At 38.0% G+C, this 27,936-nt stretch overlaps 1 protein-coding gene across 10 annotated transcripts in view; it reads right to left on the bottom strand.

The window, feature by feature from the left end:
- Window positions 1–27,936, bottom strand: part of LINGO2 (leucine rich repeat and Ig domain containing 2) — a 681,723-nt gene that overhangs the window by 176,713 nt on the left and 477,074 nt on the right. For 2 of the 10 annotated variants that reach the window (XR_008713371.1, XR_008713402.1), the window contains one exon: window positions 6,537–6,593. The exons of 7 other annotated variants lie outside the window; for them this stretch is intronic. The gene's annotated coding sequence lies outside the window, so the exon portion shown is untranslated. Of the gene's footprint in view, window positions 1–190; window positions 2,200–6,536; window positions 6,594–27,936 lie in introns of those variants that run through there. One more of the 10 variants, XR_008713373.1, reaches the window with a different exon arrangement.

Genomic DNA, 27,936 nt, shown 5'->3' with positions numbered 1-27,936 from the left:
ATGGAAAATCTTTTTCCAGCCCTTCACTTTCAGTCTGTATGTGTCCCCTGTTTTGAGGTGGGTCTCTTGTAGACAACATATGTAGGGGTCTTGTTTTTGTATCCATTCAGCCAGTCTTTGTCTTTTGGTTGGGGCATTCAACCCATTTACGTTTAAGGTAATTACTGATAAGTATGACCCCATTGCCATTTACTTTATTGTTTTGGGTTCAAATTTATACACCGTTTTTGTGTTTCCTGTCTAGAGAATATCCTTTAGTATTTGTTGGAGAGCTGGTTTGGTGGTGCAGAATTCTCTCAGCTTTTGCTTGTCTGAAAAGCTTTTGATTTCTCCTTCATACTTGAATGAGATCCTTGCTGGGTACAATAATCTGGGCTGTAGGTTATTTTCTTCCATCATTTTAAGTATGTCTTGCCATTCCCTCCTGGCTTGAAGAGTTTCTATTGAAAGATCAGCTGTTATCCTTATGGGTATTCCCTTGTGTGTTATTTGTTGTTTTTCCCTTGCTGATTTTGATATTTGTTCTTTGTGTTTGATCTGTTAATTTGATTAATACGTGTCTTGGGGTGTTTCGCCTTGGGTTTATCCTCTTTGGGACTCTCTGGGTTTCTTGGACTTGGGTGATTATTTCCTTCCCCATTTTAGGGAAGTTTTCAACTATTATCTCCTCAAGTATTTTCTCATGGTCTTTCTTTTTGTCTTCTTCTTCTGGGACCCCTATGATTCGAATGTTGTAGCATTTAATATTGTCCTGGAGGTCTCTGAGATTGTCCTCATTTCTTTTAATTTGTTTTTCTTTTGTCCTCTCTGATTCATTTATTTCTACCATTCTATCTTCTAATTCACTAATCCTATCTTCTGCCTCTGTTATTCTACTATTTGTTGCCTCCAGAGTGTTTTTAATTTCACTTATTGCATTATTCATTATATATTGACTCTTTTTTATTTCTTCTAAGTCCTTGTTAAACCTTTCTTGCATCTTCTCAATCCTTGCCTCCAGGCTATTTATCTGTGATTCCATTTTAATTTCAAGATTTTGGATCAATTTCACTATCATTATTCGGAATTCTTTATCAGGTAGATTCCCTATCTCTTCCTCTTTTGTTTGGTTTGGTGGGCATTTATCCTGTTCCTTTATCTGCTGGCTATTCCTCTGTCTCTTCATCTTGTTTAAATTGCTGAGTTTGGGGTGTCCTTTCTGTATTCTGGCAGTTTGTGGAGTTCTCTTTATTGTGGCATTTCCTCACTGTGTGTGGGTTTGTACAGGTGGCTTGTCAAGGTTTCCTGGTTAGGGAAGCTTGTGTCGATGTTCTGGTGGATGGAGCTGTATTTCTTCTCTCTCCTTTCGAAGAGTTGGGCTGCTTTGCTGGGTGCCTGATGTCCTCTGCCGGCATTCAGAAGTTGTTTTGTGGAATTTACTCGATGTTTAAATGCTCTTTTGATGAATTTGTGGGGGAGAAAGTGTTCTCCCCGTCCTACTCCTCCGCCATCTTGGCTCCTGCCCCCAATTACCTCCTTTATAAATAACTCAAATTCTCTGTCTTAGGTCCTCATTTTTGGTTTGAGGCACAAACTCATCCAGATCGCTCTTCCAGACCTTCTCCTAATGTACAGCCCACTCAGAGCACTATCTCAATGAACATCTCATTGACTTACTTTCTTTTCAATTACAATGTCACTATGATAAGACAGAGCACTCTAATTTCTCTTTTGTGCTAAAAATAATGACAATCATTCTGTAGTTTTGTCTGCTTTCTTTCTGACTCTTTCCACAGGACTTGTACATTTCTTCCTGCATTTACTATAATTGAGCTCTGATTCATTTTCACTAATGTTGTTCTTCTTTCTCTGGTAATGCCAGTCTGATCAACAAGTGTCATTCAAAAGAAATAAAGGAAATGTTCTAATTTTATTCTAGAAATATGGTCTTCATAATTAAAAGATAAAATACAGTATGCTGAAAAGAAAGGTAGAATTCTTCCTCGCCCCAATAGAAAAATGAATGTGCTAATAATATGTTAACTGCTGGGTTTGCTATATAATTGAAAACATCTTCTTTTAGGCATTGATCAATTTGCCGTATGTATATCCTCTGAGGCATGGGGACCCAGACCTGACTTATCATTTCAACATGATTGCAATTAGAGTGAGGAAGTCAGATTGGCACACGTTATTCTCTGGGTATGCAGTAATGGATATCTAGAGGAAAGGTAAGAATATGCATGAACAGCTGAAGACAAAAATACTCTACTTCTGTTTACCCTCTCAAGAACTGTTCTGAAACACCGGGGGGTGATTTTTCTTGTACTGATGAGAAGTCACATTATTAGGAAGTGTTCAGAAAATGCCAGTGAAGCTCTCATAGAATATAAGCTCTTTTTCTTATTTGGCAAATATTCTCTGGTTTCCTGTTTGTGCCAGGCACTATTCTATGCTCTGAGAGTATCACGATGAACAAGGCAAAACAGTGCTCTGATGAAGCTTATATTTTAGTCTATGAAGATAAAATAATAAAAATCAAAGACAAATAGACAAATAAGAAAAATACTAACTGATGATTTACAGAAAATTCAATAGGGTGATTAAATAAAGAAAAAATGGAGAGGTGCTTTGGTCTGAATTATGTCTCCCCTAAATTCGTGTGTCTTAACCCACTAATGTGATTGTTTTGGGAGATAGGCTTTAGAATAAGGGGGTTAAGGTTAGGAGAGGTCCTAAGGATGGGGCCCTAATCTGACAGGATTGATGTCCTTATAACCACAGTCCCCAAACTTTTTGGGACGAGGGACCAGTCTGGTGGAAGACAATTATTCTATGGACTGGGGTTGGGGGGATGATTTCAGGATGATTCAAGTCCATTACTACTGTATGTTTTCTTTTTAATCTAATGCTGGCACTGATCTGACAGTGGGTAGAGATGGCCCAGAGGCTGGGGACCTCTGTGCAGAAGAGAAGGATCTTGGTCTCTCCCTCTTATCCCCCACCGAGTGCACAGACTGGGGAATGGCTCTGCCCATAAGGTTGGAAGCTTCATCATGGACTTCAAACCTCAAGAACTGTGGGAAAATAAATTTCTATTGTTTGAGCCACCCAGTCTATGGTACTGTTTTTCCAGTTTTATTGAGATAAAATTGATATCTCAGTCAACATTATGATGCAACATTGGGTAACTTTATTATTATTATTTTTTTGTGTATGCGGTGGTTTTTGCCATACATTGACATGAATCCACCATGGGTGTACATGTGTTCCCCAACCTGACCCTCCCTCTCACCTCCCTCCCCATCCCATCCCTCAGGGTCATCCCAGTGCTGCTGCTGCTGCTGCTGCTAAGTCGCTTCAGTCGTGTCTGACTCTGTGCGACCCCATAGACGGCAGCCCACCAGGCTCCCCCGTCCCTGGGATTCTCCAGGCAAGAACACTGGAGTGGGTTGCCATTTCCTTCTCCAGTGCATGAAAGTGAAAAGTGAAAGTGAAGTCGCTGAGTCTTGTCCGACTCTTAGCGACCCCATGAACTGCCGCCCACCAGGCTCCTCCATCCATGGGATTTTCCAGGCAAGAGTGCTGGAGTGGGGTGCCATACCAGCCCTGAACACCCTGCCTCATGCATCAAACCTGGACTGGCGATCTATTTCACATATGATAATATACATATTTCAATGCTATTCTCTCAAATCATTGCACTCTCGCCTTCTCCCACAGAGTCCAACAGTCTGTTCTTTACATCTGTGTCTCTTTTGCTGTCTCGCATATAGAGTCATCATTACCTTCTTTCTTAATTCCATATATATGTGTTAATAAACTGTATTGGTGTTTTTCTTTCTGACTTCAAACCTCAAGAACTGTGGGAAAATAAATTTCTGTTGTTTGAGCCACCCAGTCTATGGTACTGTTTTTCCCGTTTTAGTGAGATAAAATTGATATCTCAGTCAACATTATGATGCAACATTGTATAATTTTAAGGTGCATGACATGTTGATTTGATATACTTCTATATTGCAAAATGATGACCATCAGAGTATTAGTTAACAACTACCTCCATCAGGTCATATAATTAGCATGTCTATTTTTTTTCTTCTGGTGAGAAGACTGAAAACCTACTCTTAACCTTCAAGCATATAATACAGAATGAGTAACCATAATCACCATGCTTGGGATATACATTACATCCCAAGAACTTACTCATATTACAACTGGAGTTTCTACACTTTGACCACTATCTCCCTATCTCCCCCACCCCTAGTCCCTGGTAACCACAATTCTAGCCTTTCTTTCTAAGAGTCAGGCCTTTTTAACTTCAACTGGTGATGTTTTGTTATGGCAACTCAAGCAGAGAGAGACAAGAGGCAAGCTCACACAATTTTAAAGAGATTCCTTATAACTCTTATTTTTTTCTAAGTTGACACAAAGACACAAAGTATTCAACCTGGCAATTGCTCTTACTATAAATTTGAAAATGTTTAATTGTCTTCTCCTGGCCCAGTGCACTCCACCCTTCTTCAAATGAATACTGTGAGAGAATAAAGAAGCCTGAGTAGACAGACAACTCTATTCCGTCTCACTTCTCACCTAGGAATTTACTGTAGAGGCTACATGGCTATGGACTGTGTGTATATTCCCGATTCACATCCACATGCCCAATTCATTGCTCATATTTAACTTACTTCTTCCTTCCTCTCTTCCCAACTTGCTCACTCTCTTCCCCCTCCCCATCCCTAGAGGAACCACAATGTAATCTGAAATTCAACAGTGAAACAGTTCTGTTCACTATCTGCGAAGACTTTGCCAATTATTTAAACTGTATAGATCTTAGTTCTTTTATCTATAAATTGGGGAAAGAATAGTTAGATCACAGAGGAATAGACAATAAGATACAAATAAAAGTGCCTTGCCCATGGAAAACAGTGCTATTTTATTTACTGTTATTTCTCCTTTCCTATCTTAGTCTAGTCTCTCGTGCTTGTGCAACTAGACCGACACAAGCAAAAGAGCCTAGGCTGTCTCATGGTGTTTGCAAAAGGTATTTCTTTATCTGGAATATTCCATGTGTCTCTCCTCCACTCCCTAATCCCTCTGCCTCGTGAACGCTATGTGGTTTTTCAGGTCTCACTTGGCTCCTCTGTTGTAGGTCTTCCTGACACCAGGCACCTCTCACTCATCACAGTTGTCTTCACACTTGTTTGATTGTTCAGTATCTGTCACCCAAGAGTCAAATTTTTACGAAGGCCAGAATTATAACTGTTTTGTTCCCTATTATATCCATAGCACATATCACTGTTATTAGTATAGAAAAGTGACAAAAAATTTAAAAACCTTCATTTTAATAATTTTCTTCAAAATTGCCTATTGAAATGCCATATGTAAGAATATAATGTGACCTTGGGAAAGTTACTTAACTTTGTATCTTGATTATTTTTAGTCTGTAAATCATGGGGTTGGGTTAATAATAACCAAGGTTTCTTCTGCAGCTACAAATCTATGAGTATCTTTACTTTGCATATTTCTGGGCCACCCCATCCCATTTGTTTCAGTAATTCCTTCTACTTTACTCCCAGTGTTTGCCCACTTACCCCCAATAGTTACAGGACAGAGTGTTTTTTAACAGTAATTTGAAAACCTAAACCTTTTCCTAGCTGCCTAGAGAACAAAGCAAGAAAGACCAGTGCTAATTCACCAAGACAATCTCAGATGTAAACTTCAGTCAGTGGGTTTGCTCAGCCTTATTCGTGCTTCATTTTTAGGGGCAATACGTGCATCCCCCCCCCCCCACCCCAGATATGAAACATCCCATATGCTTGACCACTTTTGAAAATAGGCAAGTCATAAACGCCTAAAATTCAAAGCTACTGCAACCCCCCTACACTCATCCCTTCTCAGAAAAAGGAATCCATTTTAGAAACCCACTTCATGTTTCAGGACACAGAACTAAAGAGCCTAAAGTCGAGTCTGTGCGAGTTGCTCTAAAAGGAACACAGATATGAGAATAAGAGCAGTGCGAGTCCATTGATGCTCAGACACAGATGCGAGCAAAAAGCCAGTGGCACTGCCAGAGCCTTGTTCAAATGGGTGCAGATAGAGGCCTTAAAGCTTCCCCTGAATGAGCCTTCCTTTTGCCTGCGACTCTGAAAGCTCTCTTACAGCTACAATACCCAGCTACTCAATACCAAATGCCATCTTTGAAAGGGAATACAGACTCTGAGGTCCCTTTAAAGTTGTAATTAGGTTGTTTCCCTTATGAAAAGGCTGGAGGAAAGGGGTATATAAGCCAACTCTCTCGTCTCAGATAAAATTACCTTTGAAGAGTCTCAGGCAGCCAAGTGTGCTCCCACTATTAAACAGCATGTCACACCTGATGCAATGATTTAATGCTCTGGTACACTCCCACGTAAGGAGGGCACAGTGGAAAACTTCTTTCTCCATGCACTGGCCCTGAGCTTCTATACACACTTTATGGCACCTTCATCTCATTTAGAAATGTCTGCTAGTCATGTCAACCCAGCCAAGAGGGAAGGGAGAGAAAGAAGCATCAGACTTACTCAGGAGTGTAAGTTGTTGGAACCATAGGCTTCTCAGTGCTGCCCAAGTTACTTCTCCTGTTAGGTTTGTTAGGAATGAAAAAAAAAAAAAAAGACAATAAATAGTATAGACTGCCACCTGACTCTGTTAGCTTCTGGCAGCAAGAGTCTCAAAGGATGAAAACTAATAGTCCTTGAATACTTGCTAAGTGTCAAGAGCATTCTAAGCACTTTATTGGATTTTCCCATTTAATGCATCAACTCTGTGAGATAGCTACCTTACCTATTTTTTTTAGAGACTAGGAAACTGAGTCATAGCAAGATACACTAATGTGTTAATGATCACACTTGGGGATCAGCTTCAAAGTCATCCCATCTTAAGCTCATGCTTTGTCTCCCACTCTATGCTGTTTAAAAAAAAAAAAAAACAAAACAGAAGAAAGGGCCAAGATCACGAATTTCTCTTTCTGTGAGCTTACAGGAATCACAAGGGGAAAAATGGCTCTAGGGAACTTTTAACTCTGACCAGCTGTCTCATTGACTTATAATCATATTTTAGGAAGGGAATAATTAGAATGAATGTAGCTGGTTCAGAGTAATTGTTCTTCTAATTATTCATTTATTCATTCAACAAATATTTGTCCCCTTCCTCAAGGAGCTTAAAATCTACTAGAAATGGGGGAGATAGGAAAAAGATAATTATAGTGCAATCAACATAATTTAATAAGGTAACATGTAAAGGGCTTCCATGTTAATTGTTCAATGAAGTGTAGCTATTTTGCATTTTAAAAAATAGGAAAGAATGCTGCAATAGCGATATTCATGGATTTTTAGAGGCACATAGAGGGGAAGGATAAATAATTTCTGGAGAAGTCATGATATATGAAGGTGATACTTAAGCCATATCTTACAGGATGAGTAAGTGTTTATTAGTAAGACCAGGCTGAAAAGTATAACAATAACAACACACAGGAACTATAAGAATAAAGGTGTGAAGAATCAAAGTGTCAAGAGAATGAGTGAGTGTAGGCTGAGTGTGCAGGACTGGCAGGAAAATACTGCAGGTCTTACTTCTCTGAATAGCAGATTTGACTTAGAGTGACTTGAACCTACTTGAATGTCATATAATACATACAATGCAAAGTATCAAATTGTCTCAATTTTCAGAAACCTTGAAAGTGAAAGTCACTCAGTTGTGTCCGACTCTTTGCAACCCCATGGACTATACAGTCCATGGAATTCTCCAGGCCAGAATACTGGAGTGGGTAGCCTTTCCCTTTTCCAGGGGATCTTCCCAACCCAGGGATCGAACCCAGGTCTCCTGCACTTCAGGTGGATTCTTTACCAGCTGAGCCACAAGGGAAGCCCAAGAATATTAGAGTTGGTAAGCCTACCCCTTCTCCAGAAACCTTAATGATGTTTTCCCATCAAAATTAAATTAAAAGCATAATGCTAGTTTAATAAAGATAAGGCGGTGTTTTTAACAGTATGCTAAGTCGCTTCAGTCGTGTCCGACTCTGTGTGACCCCATAGATGGAAACTCACCAGGATCCCCCATCCCTGGGATTCTCCAGGCAAGAACACTGGAGTGGGTTGCCATTTCCTTCTCCAATGCATGAAAGTGAAAAGTGAAAGTAACAGTATAGAAACACTCAATAAGCTACCCAGTTTGGGGGGTGGCAAGTAGATACAGTGTGGGTGTATAGAATCGGAGAGTTTGACAGTGGGCATGATGAGAACTGGGCTTCCCAGGTGGCACTCCTGCCTGCCAATGCAGGAGATGTAAGAGACATGAGTTTGATCTCTGGGTCAGGAAAATTCCCTGGGGAAGGACAGGGAAACTCACTCCAGTGTTCTTGCCTAGAGAATCCCATGGACAGAGAAGCCTGACAAGCTACAGTCCATGGGGTCACAAAGAGTAGGACATGACTGAAGCGACTTAGCACACACACATGCATGATGAGGAGATGTTTCATTATTTTTGGAAGGTTTAGTAATCAAGATATTATCTTCATAGAAAACCAAAATAGGCATAAGTTCTAATTGCATTACACATACACAGTTAATTTTTACGGTACCAAAGATATATACCCCTACATAAGTATTCATTATTTTTGTTCTGAGTTTTTGAAGATTTAACTCAAATGTATCATGTGAAGCTCTTACAAAAATATATGAAGTATACATCAAGTATAGTACAAATTACAAATGTATGATGAATGTTTTGCAAGACAGAAACCATCCTTCTCATGAGTCTGGGATCTTAACAGGAAAAGAATCTTCTGTTTAGCAACCTAAGGCAAAAAGTTCTCAATTATTTGCCATCTTATATAAAACTTAATGTTATATATTTATCATGAGGGCTTTGAAATTAATTTGAAAATAATTTACCCTTGATCCTTGAATTTTTACTACCCTGAATTAACGAAAATCTTGGTTAAAGCATTTCACTTTTGGCAATAAAGTAAAAAATAGTATGTGTGTGTATTTAAGAGGCTTATTTCTTCTGTGAGCCTGTGATAACAGAACATACTTTGAATAAATTCTAGCAAAGTCTAAGTTTTGAAAAGGAACCACAAGTCAATCAAAAGATTTCAGCACCTAGGACAGCAACCACAAAACCTGATAACCTAGTAGGCTGCTAACCTAGAAAACTCTGAATCATAGAACACTAGAACCAGAGGCTGTCGGAGAAAAAGTCGGAAAATCTCATTATAGATGAGAAAACTGAGGTCCAACAGCCATAACATAAGCTCACCCAGGTAGTTAGTGTCAAGATAGATTTAACATCCACCCAGATGTACTTCAGTTCTTTTCCCCTTGTGTTCTGTGTCACTCAAAAGTCCTAAGGGTTGTGGCTTCCCTGGTAGCTCAGTGGTAAAGAATCCATTTGCCAATTCAGAGACATTAGTCTGATCCCTGATATGTGAAGACCCTACATGCCACAGAGTAACTAAGCCTGTGCACCACAGCTACTGAGCCTGTGCTTTAGAGTCTAGGAGCTGCAACTACTGGGCCCACATGCTACACTACAGCTACTGAAGCCTGCACACCCTACAGCCCATGCTCTGCAACGAGAAGGCACCACAATGAGAAGCCCGCACACCACCAGGAAGAATAACCCCCCTCAAAGCAAGTAGAGGAAAGCTGAAGCAGCAACGAAGACCCGGCACAGCCAAAAATAAATAAATAAAATTATTTTATTTATTTATTTTTTTTTAAAAAGCTCTAAATGTTGCCCCCTTGAAGGCCAGAGCCACATTTGGACCATTCTAGTATGCCCATAAGTCTAAGTCTTTGTACACATTAAAGGCTTAGAAATAATTTATTTACTAAACAAATGTGAATTTCTCAGCCTGAATGAGCTGAATTCCTATGGAATGAACGCAAATGATTAACTGGAAAATTTTACAGGATTAAGTTCTCAGTTTATCAGTCAATCTCCCTGGACCTGTCTTGGAACTCCAAGGTGAATGCATTAGTCATTGTCTGTATAAAATGCAGTACTGTGTTGGCTCAGAGAGTTAGAGACTCATGTTGAAAAGGCTGGGGTTAGGGGTTCAAATTATATGCAAGTTGTTCATATTAGATTGCTTGAATGCATGAGCTACTATCACCAGCTGGTCTCATTCTCAGAAAGAAAACAAGAAAGTATTCACACAGGTTAACTAAAAATATCTTTCTTAACTGAAAAATTTCTTAAAAATATAATACTTAGGCATAATGAAGTAGTTTAAAAGCATAGGCTCTAGAACTTAACTCTCTGGAATTGAATCATAGCTTTATTACTTAAAATATGTGTAATCTTGAGTAGGTTTATATAACCAAGGTGACTATAATAATGATAGATATATGATTTATAGGGATGTGGTGATGATTAAATAAAGTATCTAAGGAAAGTATTTGGCATGGTGGCTGGCACAGAGTAACACTCAATGAGTAGTAAATTTTATCATACCTTGTACCTGATATTTAATTCTTCCTTCTAAGAACCATGAATTACTTACCCCCTGAATTTATTAATTTTAGAGAACTTCAGATGTATAGTCTTGCTTTTGGGGGTAAACATAGAGGACTTGATTAATTAAAAGTCTAAAATATATTTGTCAAGTTGTCTCTAGTAAAATTTTAAACCAATCACCTCTATTATTTTACTCCTAGAAATATGAGTAAATGAGCTGTGGGAAACAAGCAAAAAATGCTCTAGATTTTTTTTAAAAATTATTTTAAAAAAATTAATTTCTCTGTTTTAACTGGAGGCTAATTACTTTACAATATTGTGGGTTTTGCCATACATTGACATGAATCACCCACGGGTGTACATGTGTCCTCCCGTCCTGAATCCCGCTCCCACCTCCCTGCCCATCTGATCCCTCTGGGTTGTCCCTGTGCACCGGCTTTGAGTGCCCTGTTTCATGCATTGAATTTGGACTGTCATCTATTTCACATATGGTAATATACATGTTTCAGTGCTATTCTCTCAAATCATCCCACCCTCATCTTCTCCCACAGAGTCCCAAAGTCTGTTTTTATATTTGTGTTGCTTCTGCTGTCTTGCATATAGGGTCTAGATTTCTTTGAACCAAGATAACCTCAATTCATTTATTTTACAGCTCAAACTCCCAGTTAAAATACTGTGTTTCCTTTCGTCCCATATACATATTGTGGAGAAGAAAAGATAGGGGGAAAGTGGAAGACATTTTTAAAATGCAGCTTAAATTTGAAAGATTTGAGCTATACTTAAATTTCAGTGGGGAGTGGCTCCTTAAAAGGTAATATGGCAATTTAACAAGTAAATTTCCCCTAAAACAAGCTGGAAAAAAAATAGAATTTATGCTAATGGAACTGAGGAGGGAACTAAATACACTATAAAAGCCTAGGCTGCTATCCCAAGGACAAAAAAAGATGTGGAAAACCAATCTAAGGTAATTCAGTTCATCACAAAAACACATTGTCCAATTGGAGGTACTGTGAATAATACCTTAACGCCTGTCACAATAGATGGTGATGGTCTTTCTCTTATTCCTTTACGCTCAGGCAATCTCTTTGTGCAACTTTATTTGTATAGTTAACAATCTGAATGGGAGAGCTCTTGTGAAGACTTGTGCACTGTTATTGTTGCCAGGGAAACTGGGTCTTAATTTCTCGTGGCTGAATGCCAAAGAAAACTGGCTACCTAGAGGGGAAAAACTTGGGAACACAGGATTTGTTGGAGCTTTTTAGTGTTTGAGGGTCCTGTTTTGGGGCTTGCAATTTAAAGTCAAATTGTAAGCTCCCTCCTTTGCTCCATGGGATTCAAATGCTAAACCAAATAGCAGTTTGATTTTCAGCTGATGCAGTAATACAGTGATTATCAGTCACAGCAATCTTAGATTTAATATGGAAAAAAAAAATAATGAGTGTAAGTCTTTGTTCAATTCCACTGGAAGCAACCCATCACTATTTTTCTGACAGCTCAAATCAGCTTAGGGGGAAAAGCCTACTCTTTCAATTTAGAAGATTTTCTTGCCCAGACCAGAGAGCTTTATGTAGGTGCTTTTGTGAGGTATTCTTTAATGCCTCACAAGAGTGAGTATTTTGTGTGGAATGGAAGAAAACGCAAGAAGCAAACCTGCCTGGATTTTTTAAAAAGAAACCAAACCTCGTATCAGTATATTCGAAAAGATCCATTCTATATCAATTTATTTAGACTGTTTCAACTTGAATTTTTTGTCTTATTTTTCCTAAAATTAAATATTTTAGGTACATTAATATACAAGTTTGCAGTCCCCTGGCCAAAATAGAATCCAGACTGTAAATTTATAACAAAAGCATTCTGTAAAATAAACTATAAAGAAGTAAGAACAAAGTGAAAAGAAATATGGGGATAAAGTGCTAGAAAGAGTATGTGTACAGGCTATAATCTGTCTCAGTGCAGAGGCTTTTATTCCCTAGGGGCATATAGATTTTTCAATAAATTTACATAGTTGTAACTAAACTGAAAGTAGCTTTTGAATATTAGTAAAGGTCTTTGATTTTATTTCACCCACATGGAAGGCAACAACCCTAAGATGCTCTTTTAGGACTTTTGCTCTTTTCCTGTTCTCAGAAAGGAATTTAACCTTCTCCAAGTTTAAATCCTTTATCTTTGATTACCCTTACTTCCTTCTGTATTGCTGTCTTTTTTGTTGTTGGACTTGGTAGCACTCCCATGGAACCTTCCGGAAAACAAAAGGACCTGTCCTTTTTGTGCTTGGCGCTTCTGCAGCTATTAGATAGGCAATCTAAATGAAATCAGCTGGGTCTCTTGGCAGTAAGCCACAACGACAATGGGACAATAGAATCCAAAATATGTCTCTTACAAGAATGTTCCAGAGAAATACTCCAAGGTTTATGAAATATATCTTTGAGAAGATTGTTTTATTTAAAGGATAAAAAAAAAAAAAAGCTTGTCTAAAGACTAGTGCATAAAGAAAAACTGGGCGCTTAAAAAATCCAATTTCTTGTCATTACTCCACTAGAATATGAATCAGTGAAAAGAAGCATGAAAACTTCAGAACTACTGAATTATATATACAGCCTTTGTGCTATTCAAAATAAATATCTCAGAAAATGTAATACTTAATGCTCTTTTAAGTTGATACGGATTGAAAAATTCACAGCGTTGCCAAAATAAATGCCACCATTCTCATTTTATATACGAGAGAAGATAAACTAATAAATGAATGGACTTACCTGGAAAAAAAAAAAATCACAGCTAGGAGAGGACAGAATTCTTGGTCTCATAAAACTAGCAAATGATACTTCTTTTTACTTACTTTCTTAAATTCAGTATCTTCAAATATCTTGAGATAAGACATAAGAGAGCTTAATACAAAAACAGTGGTACGTACGCTGGTTTGAAAAGCCATTAAAAATAATTGTTAGGAAAGATAAACGCAAGTTCTAATGCATTATTATTAGCACTACAAAGGTTTTTTTGAGAAAATATGTGAAGATGTGTTAAGAATTTATAGTGAGCTATATATACAAACATGAGGATTAAGAGAAGGAAAATAACAAATGTTTAGTGTCTGCTATGTTTCAGATAAATATAAAATCTCACTGAAACATGCATTTGGTAGGATTGATTTCACCAATATTATTTTATAAAGGAGAAAACGGGGACTCAGAATTTTTCTCTAAGCTGCCCAGAGTCATAGAGGCCTAAATGGAGTTAGAATCAGATATATTTGGTTCCTAAACCCTTATTTTCCCACCATGCTACAAAAGAGTGACTTAATGTATTTCATTATGAAAATTGTGCAATCATTCCTCCTTCTGGACTGCTTGGGAATAAAAAGCAAGCCATTCCCAAATGATGGCAACTTGGCCTTCTTCCTGACTTTTCCACTTCCACAGTACCTTCGCAGTATTAACAAAACACAGGCTATGTTTTATAATGTATGTAGCTTATCTCATGTGCTTTTGAGAGTTCTATTTGCAACTGTTATAATTCTTTACTCCTGAGAAATTTGTTATGAAGGAGGTGTGGAGAATACTTGCCTTCTGGTGTCTGTGTTTTCTGATGCTAGGATTAGAAATATTCCATCAGTCAGAATATATATATATATATATATATATATATATATAGCATATAAACAATTTATTTTCTGTTTTTTTAACCCTTTGGATCACATACTCACCATTTAAAAAATACTAAGTTACTCATCAATATTTTCTTTTTTCATTCTTGAGCTTTTTTTTTTTTTCCTTTTTTTTTTTTTTTAAATTGGGACCAAAGTTGAATCAAATAGTTGAAGAGACTTAAATAACACTGAAGAGAGGGAAGACACCACTTCATAGTTGTTAGGCTGTTTAAAATTGCAACTAAAAAAGAGTACTATTTCTTCTAGCTTCAAAGAGGTAATCTTGAAAGTGAAAGAACATGTTAATTGCTCAGTTGTACCCATGGACTGTAGCCCACCAGGCTCCTCTCTCCATGGAATTCTCCAGGCAAGAATACTGGAGTGGGTAGCCATTCTCTTGTCCAGGGAATCTTGCCGACCCAGGGAGGGAACCCAGGTCTCCTGCATTGCAGGCAGATTCTTTACGATCTGAACCACTAGGGAAGCCCAATTAGGAGATCATATGCATGTTTCAAAAAGGAAATCAATTTAATTAACAAAATATGCAGAAGTAAACAGCTTAAAAAAATGGACTACACGGACTTCCCTGGTGATCCAGTGGCTAAGACTCCATGTTCCCATTGCAGGGGGCCTGGGTTTGATCCCTCATCAGGGAACTAGATCCCATGTGCCGCAACTAAGACTTTGTATGATACAATTCTGAATACTTCAGCGAAGACTGAAGGTCCCACATGCTGTGACTAAGACTCCACATAGCCAGGTCAATAAATATTTTTTAAATGGAGTATAAACTTAGATTTATATTGCAGCATTATTCACAATAGACAAATATGGAAATAATCTAGCTGTCCATCAATGAGTGAATGAATAAAGAAGATGTGGGATGGGAAGAAATATTAATTCACAATGCAATATTATTCAGCCAGAAAGAAGGAAATTCTGCATTTATATTTCAAATCTGAAAAAAAATAAGTCACAGATAGTAGAAAAGACACTGTCAGGGGCTGGGGAGTGCAGAAGATCGGGGAAAGGTGGTATAAAGGTACAAACGTTCAACTATATGAGGATTAAGATTTGAGGATCTAATGTAAAATATGGTGATTATAGTTGATAGCAGTGTCTTGTATAATTGAAGTTTGTAAGAGAGTAGAAATTAAATGTTCTCACCAAAACCAGCAAACAATATGTGAGGAGATGGATGTATTGATTGAATGGGAGAATCTTTCCATAATACATATGTACACCAATTTACTATGCTGTACTTATATATTTTACATCTGTATTTGTCAATTACACTTCAATAAAGACTGATTAAGAAGCTTAGGTTTACTTCCATGTGACTATGAGGGCAACATACACTTCGTTCTGGCCTTGTCGCCAGTGATCTGCATGATCAGCAATGTCTCCTCTCTCTATTATCTCAGTCGCAGGCATATGCTTTCCAAATCTGCACCTTCTGGGAGAAAGGATACCTTTTGAAGATAAGAGGCCTATTTTGAGTCAAGAATACACTCCCTTATGTAGTCCTCAGGGTACAGAGTGTGGTGTCTAGCACACACTTGGCACTCAAAATGCTTTTGTAATTGACCTTGTTACTAAAATTAAACAAACTGTGAACCTTTTTATAAAAGTAGGATAAGTATCCTTTGAGACTCCCCGAAATGACGTTTAAAAAACTACAATTCTTAGCATGGAAAAGGCACAATAAAATTATGGGATATTTTACGGGATAGGCCTTGTCTTAGTCTATTTCTGGCAGTAGAAATCCCCATTATGATGGAGATGTCATTCATAGTTGGCATATTACCGTGGATTCTCTCAAGGCATGACTTTCCAGTTGTTGTTTAGTTGCTAAGTTGTGTGACTCTTCTGCGACCGCATGGACTGTAGCCCACCGGGTCCCTCTGTCCATGGGATTTCCCAGGCAAGAATGCTGTAGTAGGTTGCCATTTCCTTCTCCAAAGGATCTTCCTGACCCAAGGGCCTATTCCTTGAAGCATTTTCTTGCTAAGAGTCTTTGGTCTTATGGCTTAGCAGCCATTAACCTTCTTCATAATTGACATTTCTTACCCCACCTGGATTCCAGAAATCTGATTCCACTGTATTACTTTAAGAACTATGTTTGAAGTTAGCCTATTAAAATCATGCACTAAAGTTTAGGAATAAGATTTAAGATAAAACTTTGGGAGAACTAGTTTAATTTCTTTTTATAGGCATAAAAGATTGCACTTCAATTGTTTACCATCCCTGGTAATCTCAGAGTCAAACAGTTGCAAAGAAAGAAAGTTTTTCTTGAGCACAGACATATTACATATATAATGGTACACAGTATACCATCTGCACGTTCCTATTAAAAGAGAAGAAAGGACCTTGGGGACAAACTATATTTATCTTGTTTTTTCCTTCTCTTTTGAACAGTTTCACACATATGGTCCAGATATAATTTTTCATTTACCTTTGAGTAAACAGAGCTCAAACTTCTTTCCTCTTATGAGTTAAAATACTAGCCTCATTGGTAATACCCCTTTGGCTATCAGAGAAATGGGATCACTACCTAGGCAGCTGCTAACATGCATTAGCGATGGATGTGCTGGGACACACACCAGCTGTTAGAACGAGGTAGAGCATATGCAGGAAAGAAAAACAGGAGCAATATTACTCAGCTATTAAAAAGAATGAAATAATGCCATTTGTAGCAACATGTATGGACCTAGAGATTGTTATACTGAGTGAAGTAAGTCAGAGAAAGAAATATCATATGATATCTCTTATGTGTGGAATCTAAAAAGAAATGACACAAATTAACCTATTTACAAAACGGAAACAGAGAACAAATTCATGGTTACTGGAGGAAAGGGTGGAGGGAAGGGATAGTTAGGGAGTTTGGGATGGACATGTACACACTGCTATATTTAAAATGGGTAACTGATAAGGACCTACTGTATAGCACAGAGATCTCTGTTCAATGTTATGTGGCAGCCTGGGATGGGAGGGAAATTTGGGAGAGAATGGACACATGTATATGTATGTCTGAGTTGCTCTGCTATGCACCCGAACTACCACAAATATACTCCAGTATAAAAAAGAAAGTTAAAATAAGAAAAGGAAAAGCAAAAGCAAAGCAAACAAACAAACAAGAACAGCAGAAAGTAGCTGCCTTCCTTCTGTGGTCCTTATCTTGGCTTTTTATTCAATTCAAGCAATCTGTAGTGAAAAAAATAGAATACCAGTAATATTTTAAGTGACATCTGCTCAAAAGATGATGACATGTTGTGTCATAAAACAGAGGGCTGTGTATTATTCACTAGTCCTACAGGATGAGATAGATACCCACAAAGAAGGAGGGTTGGCAGGGAACAGTCTCTGGAAGGCCATTTCAAATCTCTCAGTGTCAGAGGGAGTTGTACTTCTGGTAGATCATCCAGAACTCTGGAGCCAGAAGACACAGTCAAGTACATATATATTCTTCAGCAAAAATACTGGAGAGAGTAGAGAAGGAAGAAAAATGTGTATATCCACAGGCTATTTAAGCTTCTTGGTGCCAGAGGGAAATTGGGGCAATAAATTCCTTGCTCAATCAGTAAGTCATGTCCAACTCTTTGTGACCCCATGGACTATAGCCCGCCAGGCTCCTCTGTCCATGGGATTTCCCAGGCAAGAATGCTGGAATGGGTTGCCATCTCCTCCTCCAGAGGATCTTTTCGGACCAGGGATTGAACCTGCGTCTCCTGTGTCTCCTGCATTGCCGGCAGATTCTTTACTTGCTTAGCCATCAGGGAAGCCCAATAAATTCCTTACGACCTTTCAAAAGCCCAAGAAACATGCAAATACATTGGTTTAAAAGAAAATGTGGGGCATGTGGTTTCTGCCACAACTAAAGATATGTAATAGATGGCTCAGACCAATAGCTATTTCATGTATTTACAAATGTGAGAGGGTTTGTAAACAGAACAACTCAAATGTAACACATATAAGAATTCTTCTTAGCAACTTACATGCTGATTACTAAAGTGGCCATCTGGAAATCGATTATGGTCAAAATGTCTGCCCAAGTGCTGAAGCTGGGTCTATGGTTCCCCTAGTACTTTTTTGGAGCCAAATTAGACCCAGCCTTATAACCATATGCTGGTGACTATAGAGCTTTCTCAGAATTTTGTCCCTGGGACAGAAGATGTTTCAGTTACAGATCCTTAAGGTACACTTAGATTTCCAAGCCCAGGACTTGGAAAATAAGAAAAGAAATACAGAAGAAGAAACTGAGGAGTGACGTGTGTGTGTGTGTGTGTGTGTGTGTGTGTGTGTGTGTGTGTGTGTTTAAACAAGAGGATGTTGGGTTGAACCCATGAAACTAAATGATGACATTAATGAAAGACAATAATATTGCCTGAGGCTGATCAATCACTGACCACAGAGCAGTTACTTCCAAACCCACTTCCAGAGGTTCAGTTTTTACATTCCCCAAATGTCTCTAATTACCAGCACACTTATCCCATCATTTCTGATAAATATTCTCCAGTGAAAATTGAGTACCCACCAAATTATCCCTGTTCTCCATACCAATAGGATCTTAAATTCTAATCATTCAAATTAATCTGAGCGTGGCTGACCTAAATGAAGTGCCTTAAGTATTAAGTAGCTCAATAACCTCAAGAAGAAAAATTCTGATGAAGGGCCAGAAGAATCTCTGTCCTTTGCAACAGTGTGTGATATTAATTCCTCTTGTCATTTTTTGTAGCCAAAGTATGTGAAGTTATCATATTATGTACTGTATCTCAACAAAATGAGTTACAGTAAAAATTCATTTCTAAAGATTAAAAATTCTAAATACCTATATTTTATGAGCTGTGGCCACCTTATAAATGACCTGGAATGACCACAGAACAGCCCTATCTGTCAGGCTATTTGGAGGAGGTCCAATCAAAAGAACATAGCCAAAAATGATGGCTATAAGGAGGAGTGAAATACCAGCCTGACTAATCAGGTAGATTGAGATAAACCACTGTAAGCTCTTTACCATCTTACAGGGAATCTCCCTTAAATATGTTTCTGTCCCTTTATTTCCATGTCCATGTGAAAACCACTATTACATGATATTCCTAAATATGAATTACATGTTTGAGATGGTTTGACTTAAACTACAGGCTAGTAGGCAGAGATTAAGTTCACTTTGGGGTTACCTGGGGGTGCCTCAAAGCAAGAGGCAGTCACACAATTAGAGGCTTGGGATGTTCAGTGGGTAGAGACTTGCCATAGGCATTCACAGGTCACAGACAGAGCAAACAAACATCAATTTGAAATGGAAGTGACAAATCAAAAATCAGAGTATTAGTACTAGTTTTTTGGGGTGTTAAATTTGTCAGTATGGTTAATTGCTCTTCAATTGGACAACAGTGGTGAGGAATAAGATATTACTCTCCTTTATAGAAAGGATGCTCTCTGCCTTTATTTTGGTTTGTTCTTAGGGGCAGGGTACAAAGGAAAACGAAAAGGAAATAGGTCTTTAGCATTTTTGTGTGTGTGAATGAAGTACTGTTTTAGATACTTCACATGCATCCTTTATATATTAGTCTGTACTATCTTAGTAAAGGCTCTTTTAAAGATGATTAGATTGCTGGTTTTTTTGATATTGAGTTGCATTGTTTGTTGTTGCTGTTTTAGTCACTAAGTCATTTCCAGCTCTTCAGTGGCCTCTTCGACTGTAGCCCACCAGGCTCCTCTGTCCATGGGATTACTGGAGTGAGTTGCCATTTCCTTCTCCAATTGAGCTGCATGAGTTCTTGTATATTTTGGAGACTAATCCTTTGCGGGTTGCTTCTTTTGCAAATATTTTCTCCCAACATCTTGAGGTTGGGGGGAGAGGGTGGGATGAATTGAGAGAGTGGCCATGATATACATACACTGCCATGTGTAAAGCAGACAGCTAGTGGGAATCTGCTATATAGCACATGATGCTCAGTTTGATGCTCTGTGATAACCTAGAGGGGTAGGATACAGGAGGTGGAAGGGAGATATAAGAGGGAGAAAATATATGTATACTTCTAGCCGATTCACATTGTTGTACAGCAGAAACTAACACAACATTGTAAAGCAATTATACTCCAAATAAAAAACAATAAAGAGGAAATGGAGACTCACCAAAGTTCCTTAAGTACTAGGTGGGAGAAGTTGAATTGGAGCTCAGGCCTGCCTGATTCTGTCTACAAGACTGGCCACTAACAACTCCTTCCTTCACTCTATGTACCTGCCACAGCTTTGATCTAGAAGTGGAGACTACTGTCCCCTCCCTTGAATCTGGGATGGCTTACTGACAGCTTTGGCCAACAGAATACATGTATAGTATATACTGGGACTTTGGAGGTCAAGCTTCAAGAGGCTGTTTTTCTCTCAGAAGACAGTCACAATATAAAGTATAATTCTGCTGTTGAAGAGATAATTCCTGGAGATGAGAGACTGCACAGCCCCAGTCAAGCTGCCAGAACCCTTACCATATGAAGCAGAGATAAACTATTCTCATTAAGCCCTGACCAGCTTGCTGAATTACGGGCAAAAAAATGGACGCTGTTGTTCTAAGGTGTTAAGTTTTGGAGAGGTCTGTTATACAATAATAGATAACTGAAAAAGATGACAAAACTCTATTTCTTCTTTTGTGGTACTCACTTCCTTTTATCTATACTTTAACTATGAATTCAGTAAGGCAACTTGAGGCTGAGTCAAAGGGGTACTCAGCATGTAGCAGTGGAAAAGAACCATTCTAAAGGTTCTTATCATTTTAAGCAAGAATGCACTGAGTAATTACAAAGTGCCTGGCATCATTTCGAAGCATTTATCCTCAAAACAACCCTGTGAGGTGGGTACTGCTTTTAACCCCTATTGTACAGGTAAGGAAAGGGAGGCACAGAAATGTGCTTGGCAGCTAGAAAGTTGTACATCCAAGATCAAAACGTTGCACCCAGAGTTCAGAGTCTCATTCTCAATTCTTAAGCTGTATTGTCAGGACTTTCTTGGTAATGATACTGGAATGCAGTCAACTGAAAAAAGTAGCTATAGCAAGAGTTCAACTTTTGTAACTGAAAACATAACATTTGATTTTCAAAAGCTACACTATATACTACCCTGAAGAACTTTCCTTGGAGAGGAGATGTAGAAAATGCACCAAAAAGTACTTAATGGTTGCAATCCCCAAAACACAGAGTTAGGGGATAGAGGGAAGATCTGCTGCTACATTGCTTCAGTCATGTCCAACTCTTTGGGACCCCATGGACTGTGGCTCGCCAGGCTCCTCTGTCCATGGGATTGTCCAGGCTAGAATACTGGAATGGGTTGCCATTTTCTACTCCAGGGGATCTTCCCAACCCATGGATTGAACCCATGTCTCTTACGTCTCCTGCATTAGCAGCTGGGTTCATTACCACCAGTGCCACGTGGGACGCCCAGAGGGACGATCAGATAAGAAATGGAAGGATAAGGAATACAAGCTCTGGGATGTGAAGAGCCTTCTCTCTATGGTGGCCTATGTCCTTGACCATATCTAAAGCCATTCCACAGAATGGAAATAAAACTGGCATGTACAATAACAGTTTTGCTGTACTTTTTCTGAGTTGCTGCAGAGTTTGGAATCAGAAAGTCCTGGTCGGAATAGTGATTCACCACTGAGTCACTCTGTGACCTTAGAAAGTTCCTTTATCTCTCTGACTTCTATGGAGAAAACAGAGATGATAATGTCTAACCTGTGGTGTTCTTGTGAAGATTAAAAGAGATTGCCTATGAGTGTATGTGCATATATCTCTACGCAATTGTTATTATTATGTATTGTTCATGCTCCTGTAACTCTGAACCAAAATTAGAGGTGATAAATTAGAAGCTTAAAGAAAAAAAAAACCTAGACGATAAGAGAGTGAAGAAACCTGGATCAGACAATAAGGCTGGAATCAAGAAGAAAGCATGATTCTTCAAAAGTCAAGAGGGGAATTCAGTCATACAGCATTTTCACTGAGGGTCTCCATTTAAACAATCTAATCAGATTTATACTTTCCCTAATCTCCACATGTAAAATCCAACTAGGCAGTGCATTAGTGAACTTTCTAGGAAGCTCCAGTCAGATGTCAGTCTTGCTTCATGGATTCATAGGGTGATTGATGAAAAAATACCCATGGAGCTTATTGGGCTCCAGCCTTTTATTTCACAGGTAAAGGAAGATCAGAGAAGGACAAGAACTTGTGCAAGGAGACCCAGCTTGTGAATGACACAACAGATACCAAGACTGAGGTTTTCTGACTCCTCAGTACGTGTCTTTTGACCAGAAGTTTTTCTCGGGTGAAAAAAGAAACTAACTTGAAATGGCACTGATTTGTCCTGGTGATTAGTACTGCACCCAAATTAAAGCTTATCACCAAACACCACACAGGTTCAAATAAATAAATCAAAAGAGCATTTCTCTTGTGTGTATAGGAGGTAAATATCAGCCCCATTATACTTCCCCTGCCTTTATTTTTCTTAATTCTAAAACTCACTATAGTACATAGTTCTAAGAGTAGACTTAACTTAAGAAGTAAATATTTATAAATTCTCAGCCAAAGTTGGGCAAAGGTTTTTTAGAGTGGTTTAGTCTGCTTAGGATGTGGAGCTCCACATCTGGCTCTTGGACCCATCCTTTACTAGTCTCTGACCTTCAGTCTGGGCCAGTGCTGACCGTGAACCCTGGTGACATACAGCTCTCACCATCAGCAAGACAAGCCCGATGGCAGAATTCCCTTTCTGTAGTTTTTGTTCCATTGTGTAACTGAGCACTCCCAGAAGCTTGGGCTCTGCCTCTCCTCCAAGTGTCCTGATTTCTGGAACAGTGTCCAGGCGCACACCTAATGAGAGATTCCCAAGGGGACACTCTTGGTCAGATGCTTAGAACAGCTAATCCAATCCTCTCCCTCCTATAGTCCTCCAAATAGGACAGATCCTCCCTAGGTGAACAGATCTGGTCCATTTACCCAACTGTTCCCATATGCACTGTACCCATCTTCTGGTAAGCTATGACTCAACTGCCTGAACTAAGGCTAGATGGGGCAAAAGAAAAATTTAAATAGCCAATTAATTTCTATTAGTTGTCCAGCTGTAAATTTGGAAATTTTCTTTGATCAAACATACTGGTATTTGGTATACAGATATTTCTGGTAATTGAAAAATACACTGCCATAAGTTTTTATTTTTATTCTATTTTTGGTTTATAAAATTGAAAAATGTTTAATACTTGGAAAATAAAAAAGCAGATAAGAGAAAAATGTGCTTTGCATTTTATAGAGTGAAAAATAAAAGAGATTTTTAATTTAACCCAGAACATAGGAACCTTTCCAGTATAAAAACTCACGTTCCTGCGGACTTCTTAGTTGACTTTTTTTCCCCTTAAAATGCAAGAAATCACAGAATAAACTCTTCAGACTCTCACATGCTTCAGGGGCCCATAAATATATTTATTGATCTTCAGCTAAACTCTTGGGGATTTTGTCAGTTCTAACCTTGATTCCCATGTGCAATAGAGGACTTTTCTCGATTTAGAAAAGTCTCCATTTTAGGTGCTGGTTTGAACTTCATACCCTCTAAAATAGATCTTAAGACTCCTCATCAGATTTCTGAAACTTGCTGCTTATTTTCTGATTCAACTGTATTTGTTCAGCTGTGACTGTGTTACTTTTGGATTCAAGAAGGTCAACTACCGATAAGTCTGCTATTTGATTCTCCCTCTGACTGTGAGACTGTAGAAGGTATTTAAGCCTCCACATGGAGGGTGTATGTTAGGAGGCATTGCCAGATTTGCTAAACTTTAGTTCTTTTTCTTCCTGATCTAAATTCAAGTCAAGTTTTTGTGAATCTCTCCCCATGTGTCCAATAACAATAATCTTTTAGAAGTATTTGTAAAAATAGGGTATTGTTCCTACCCCTAGGAGTTTACAGTCTAGCTGGAAAAACAGGCCACGTACACATGCTAATAAAAAACCAACACTATCAGAGAGTACATAATAAAAATCATTAAAAAAATCATAGTTTGTGCTACTGTATGGAAATTAAAAAATGGGAGGGTTATCTTCACTTAAGAGGAAGGGAGCTTTATCATAAAGCTAATTTAGCTAGTACTTGGGCTAATGCAGCAGAGTAAGACATTCCTGTTGGCAGATATGCTAGACTAAATGTTCAGAGATGGGAAAAGTTCAGATTCTGAGAAGCAGTTCTGTTTGGCTTCAGGAAAAAGTTTATGCATACATGTCCCTATGCAGTGACTTCCAAAACATGGCCCATATCTATATTTGTTTTGATTCTTTCTTTCCAGTTAGAACCTGTACAATACCCAGCCTGATATATTTAGAATTCCACAGTATGTCTATGCTTTCCCATCTTTACATTGATTGATGTTTCTTCCTTATCTTCTTCCATCCTGATTGTCCCACCCATCCCTACCTTTCTCCATCTCTCCTCATAATGAAGATTAAAAAAAGCATAAGAGTTTTGCTCTCTGTTGCCAACTCTAGTAAATTGACAGAGTTTGGGGAGATTAATGTATAGGCAAAGATTTTCAAGTCACTTTCAGATTCAGAAAAAAAAAAAAATCCACGATTGATTAGTGACCAAGGTGTGACCTTGAGAGTAGTGGTCCAGATGCTCTTTATTTTGCCCACACTGTTGTTTAAGGTCTAGAAAAAGTAACCATCTGCATTCTTCTTCTTCTGAACATTTTCTTCCTTAAAATTTCTACCGCATTTTCTATTTATTTTATTCACTTAATCTCCCATTTGATATGCTTGCAGTTGGCTCATCACTGACTAAATAGACTCATACTCCTTCAAAAGACTATCTCACTCAATATCTCTTTTTTTATCTCCCCCAAATGCTAGCACAGTAAGTATAGTAAGTATATGCTTAACAAATATTTCATGAACTAAATATAATATAGGCAAGAAGGAGGATCTAAGGCTGAAAAAGCAAATGACAGATGGATTATACTTATAGAAGCATAAACAAAATAGTTCAGCTGGTAATTGTTCTAAAATGGTTTCATGTACATTGGTCTGTTCACATAATAATCAGATGCTGGAGGGCAGAAGTCCTTAAATACAACCTCATTCACAGATTCCAGTGATAGTCGGTAGATGACCCACCATCTGGGGGATGAGTCCTTCTATTGGAAAGAGTCAAAAGCAACAAAATTTGTTATGTGAATCACACCTCCAAGAGGCTTTCAGGGAAATTTGCATTTGGAGAGTGAAAAGGAATTGAGCAAAGTGGAAAGATAGACCTAGGATGAAAATTCCTCAAGGAGGAGAGAAAGGGCATAGATTTGAGGGATGAAGGCTTGAAATCCAAGATCAGATCTTAGCCCTATTACTGAGCTCTGCCATTCAATCATTGTGTCCTTGGGCAAACTAGGTAACTTCTCTGAACTTCAGTCTCAACCACTGTAAAAGAAACATGGTTATACTAGAGCCAAAAAGCTCAAAAATAAATAATCAGTCCAATGTTAGTAACTTATTTACTAACATTAGACTGCAAAGCTAATATTAGATTGCAAATATAACTGTAAAGTTTGCCTGTGTATATATGATCTTTTCCTGTGTTATATATTTACCATCTATGTTTCCTCTGACCCTGATTTTGTTTTCTAGTTTATTGATCGAACTATTAAAAAGCATCTCAAAATTATAGTCCAACATAAATGGGCTATAAATATACAAACCAAGTTGTATCTGTTTGTAGAGCTATTGGAAAATAAAATGGGATAATGTCTTTTTAAAAAAATCGTTCACAGAGTTTAATAAATGTGATTTTCCCAAGCCCTATTATATCTTCCCATCAAAAGTATGATTTAAAGAGACATTCTAAATCAAGAAGGCAGATGCCATGGATTATGGCTGTCAGAGTGGTAAGCATTTCATGTATTTCAACTAGACCACTTTCATTTCTATGGCCGGTTCTTTAGATTTCCTGAAGTTACACAGTAAATTTTCAAGTACAACTTAAGTTATCTAGTAACTTCTTTCATCATTTTTATTCCTTTATTTCAGTCTATCATTTTAATAAATCAGGTTTTTCACATGTAATAAAAACACAAATGCTTTCAGTTTTTGTGTTTTGACTCAATGAAGAGACTGAGTTGAAGTCTGTTGTTCCATGAAGGGGAAAATACTTTGTGTTTTTAAGGTCCCAGAGCTTCTCATGCCCTTCCTTTGGATGATATGCTTTTCAAGGGGAAAACAAAGCTGACCTTGACCTGTTTGCTTGCAGTGGGCACTTTTGTGAATATAAACAGCAGAAACTTGTTCCAAACAGACATCACGTCAATGTGAGCAGACACTCCTGTCCATCAGAAGGCAAGCTCCACATTCATAAAGAAAAATCAGTGAGCTGTGGGTCAGGCTTTTAGTGCACACAGTTTTTAAGAAACATAAATGCCCAAAGATTAAGCAACTTACAAGTCACAAAATAGAGAGGAAGGCAGAAATAGGTATCTGCCTCATTATATCAAACCACAAAGCAGCTGACATTTACTAAGAAGAGGATTATTTGATCAAAACTGTTCAGGAAAGCTAAGACTATCCTATTCACAAGTAACCTTTGAAGAGATTAAGAAGACAAAAGAACAAAAAAGGATATGAAATATTTAATTGTGTTATTCTTGAATATGTATAACTATTAAGGAAACACCAGATATATAAATAGCACATTATACATTGAATGCCACTTCTCAATCTCCTTTGCTGGCTCCTCTGTCTTATTTATTTTTAAATGTTGGTGCCCTTTAGGGTTTGGTTTGGGGAACTTTATAGTCATTAAACTCTCCAAATATGATTCCCTCAAATTTTGTATTGAAAATGCCATCTGTAATGTACTGATATTCAAGTTAACACTTTCAGTCCACAGCTATTACTTTAGTTTCAGATTTTCCCATTTCTTCTCAGATATCTTAAAATATTATTCAATATACTAAAATGGTGTGTCCAAAAAAAACCTTCTATCTTAGTCCCTTCAAATTAAAAAAAAAAAAAAAAAAAAGGAGTGTTCCTGGATTACCTTTTCTCTTCTACATGCCACTCCAATCCACCAAGTCCTATCGGATATGAAATACAGCTCAAATCCAGTGACTTATCTATCATCTAGCTTCCATGCTGTTGACTTAGCCACAATTATTGTAGCCTGGACTACTGAAGTCATTTCAAATTCTTTTCCTTATTTCTACTCTTGTCTCCCACAATTCATTTTTCACTTGGCAGCCACATGGATCATTAAAAAAGAAAAATGAGAAAGAAAATCAATATAACGTGATTATAGAGCTCATATAGTTATCGTTTACCTAAAAACAACTTATCACTCTTCTTGGAGACCATTAAGCATGAGGAGAACAAAGAAATGGATATACATTAAAAAAAAAAAACCCAAATCCAAAATTACTCAATTGCTGTTTTTCCAGAAATATGAGGAAACAGAAGCTACAACTCCAAGTAATATTTTATTGCTGCTAAGATCTTGCAGAACCACCTGGAAGTGTGGGCAACCGAGTGCAAAGTGCCTAGAGGCTCAGAGGTAACAGATTCCAAAAAGCACAGCACACATACACCCCCTAAGTATGAGGACTTTCTTAAAATGTAAAACTTAAAGTTGACATTGGAGCTACAATAAACAGGACTGAGCTCTAGGGAGGCTGGCCTTTGAGAGCGGCTGTCAAGGTGATATATCTAATAGTAGTGGAGTATCAAAGACAGTGCCACTGAAAACACCATCTACAATTGAAGATTGCCTTGGACCACAGGGGTGTTTCCCTTAATGCCTGTGAGTGG

This window comes from Bubalus kerabau, chromosome 4, assembly GCF_029407905.1.
Source record: "Bubalus kerabau isolate K-KA32 ecotype Philippines breed swamp buffalo chromosome 4, PCC_UOA_SB_1v2, whole genome shotgun sequence".
Taxonomy (NCBI): Eukaryota; Metazoa; Chordata; class Mammalia; order Artiodactyla; family Bovidae; genus Bubalus; species Bubalus kerabau.
The sequence above is the reverse complement of the archived record's forward strand: the minus strand, read 5'-3'. Positions and strand labels throughout refer to the sequence as shown.